Source organism: Eumetopias jubatus, unplaced genomic scaffold, assembly GCF_037043125.1.
Source record: "Eumetopias jubatus isolate StellerSeaLion01/CBP00866 unplaced genomic scaffold, mEumJub1_p1.0 scaffold_13, whole genome shotgun sequence".
Classification (NCBI taxonomy): domain Eukaryota; kingdom Metazoa; phylum Chordata; class Mammalia; order Carnivora; family Otariidae; genus Eumetopias; species Eumetopias jubatus.
Window position 1 is genome coordinate 23,803,809 of NW_028274819.1, and position 2,609 is coordinate 23,806,417.

At 39.1% G+C, this 2,609-nt stretch overlaps 1 pseudogene; it reads left to right on the plus strand.

Moving 5' to 3' along the window:
- The first annotated feature begins 1,784 nt into the window (after positions 1–1,784).
- On the plus strand, positions 1,785–2,290 carry LOC114215383 (small ribosomal subunit protein eS10 pseudogene; annotated as a pseudogene).
- The last annotated feature ends 319 nt before the right edge of the window (positions 2,291–2,609 follow it).

The window sequence follows — 2,609 nt, forward strand, 5'->3', positions numbered from 1 at the left end:
GAATTTGGAAGACAGTGAAAATCACATCCCTACATATTTAACAATAGGAAACTTGAAGTCTATGAAGAGGTGACACTACTAGTTCATGTATCACTATATCACCTAGAAGAAGGTCAAAGTTTGAGGAACTGAGCTACTTATAAAAATAGTATGAAGGGCATGACGAATTCAATAATTATCATATGTAATAACTACTTCTAACAGTACTGGATCACTTAAGAAGAGTACTGTCACCTTGATTCCCTAAATGTTCAGGTCAATAAGATACACTGAAGCCCAAGGAGAGTCCATGAACGTGGTAAAAACATTTTTATCACTTAGAGGCAGAGTTGAAGGACACAGAAAGAAAACTTGCTTTTCAATTCTGGAGTTGCCAAATTATAACATCAGTTGAATTTAATATCACCAGATCTCTAATATAAAATTTAAGGCATTTGACAGTCATAAGTATAACTTGGAGTGTTTTATACTGAATATATGACAGGAGCTGAACACCAAGAAGAGGAGGTTGGACATTTCATAATGCTGTAAATCTGAAGAGTATTTATGGAAATGGATTCTGAGATAGTTCAACCAAAATGAAGACTATCATTTTCAGATTATGTGATATTTATTAACATAGATGTAATCACCAGAGAGTATGGATTCAATATTTTAGTTTTAACCTTTCCAATTTCTGCCTACATGTTTCTGAGACCTCAACTCACCAGTAGTCCATGGTATAAAGATTTCAAGTGCCAGAAATTCTTTAGTAAAAGGTACAGGGAAGAATCTACATTTTTTGGAGGCTATGAATGTACATTTTGTCTTTCATTTGTAACTTGCTAGAAGACACATTTTTCACAAAGGTCTTAAAAAAACTGCTGATGAGTAGAACAATATATTCTTTAAAAAGTGCTAGAGTAATTTTTCTGTATAAATCATGGATATTAGTGAGAGACTTTGATGCCTGAAATAGGTTTCTTGACTTTAGTGGGTTTGGGAGGACCATGGCAAAATCCAAACATTTATCATCAGATTCAGCAGAGCTAAGGATTAGAAGATGATCAAAAGTAGTAATCCCTGGGTAAGACTAATTCATCTTGAGTTCCCTGGAACTAAGCTTTGTTAGCCTGCTAACACACAAGATAATATGTGTAACCAGAAATCCTCCTGGTATAGTGAACATTGAATCAATGTACAAGAGAGTCATATTCTCATGTAAGCCCTGATACCATAAAACTCCTACAAGAGAACATAGTTAAAAAGCTCCTTGGCATTGGTTTTGGCCATGGTTTTATGCATATGACTCCAAAAGCTCAGGCCAACAAGAGCAAAACAACAAGTGGGACTACATCAAATTAAAGTATTTCTTTTTTTTTTTTAATTTTATTTATTTGAGAGAGAGAATGAGAGACAGAGAGACAGCATGAGAGGGGGGAGGGTCAGAGGGAGAAGCAGACTCCCTGTTGAGCAGGGAGCCCAATGTGGGACTCGATCCCGGGACTCCAGGATCATGACCCGAGCCGAAGGCAGTCGCTTAACCAACTGAGCCACCCAGGCGCCCAAATTAAAGTATTTCTGTACAGCAAAAACAAAATGAAACAAAACAAAATAATACATCGAGAAAATGAAAAGGCAAAACACAGAATGACAGAAAATATCTGCAAACCATATAACAGATAATGGGTCAATAACCAAAATATGTAAGGAATGTAAACAACTAAATAGTAAAACATAAATAAATAAATAACCTGATTAAAATGGGCAAAGGAGCTTTCCAGCTCCGGCCCTGGACGTAGAAGCTGCCGAGATGTTGATGCCCAAGAAGAACCGAATTGCCATTTATGAACTCCTTCTCAAGGAGGGAGTGATGGTGGCCAAGAAGGATGTCCACATGCCCAAACACCCTGAGCTGGCAGACAAGAATGTGCCCAAACTTCACGTCATGAAGGCCATGCAGTCTCTCAAATCACATGGCTACGTAAAGGAACAGTTTGCCTGGAGACAGTTCTACTGGTACCTTACCAACGATGGCATCCAGTATCTCCGTGATTACCTCCACCTGCCCCCCGAGATTGTGCCTGCTACTCTGCGCAGCAGCCGCCCTGAGACAGGCCGACCACGGCCCAAAGGTCTGGAGGGAGAGCGACCTGCAAGACTCACATGAGGGGAAGCTGACAGAGACACCTACAGACAAAGCGCTGTGCCCCCTGGTGCCGACAAGAAAGCTGAGGCCGGGGCTGGGTCAGCAACTGAGTTCCAGTTTAGAGGCAGATTTGGTCATGGACGTGGTCAGCCACTTCAGTAAAGCTGGAGATGTTCTGTGTTGAATAAATTTGTAGCCAGAAAAAAAAATAAATAAATAAATAAAAAAAATAAAAAAATAAAATGGGCAAAGGACATGAATAGACATTTCTTAAAAGAAGTCATACCAATGGCTAACAGGTATATGAAAGGTGCTCAACATCACTAATTATCAGGGAAATGCAAATCAAAACCACAACAATATATCCTAACAATTGTTCGAATGGCTATTATTAAAATGTCAAAAGATAACAGTTATTGGTGAGACGTGGAGAAAAGGGAACCTTTACACACCATTGGCAGGAATTGGTATAGCCATTAAG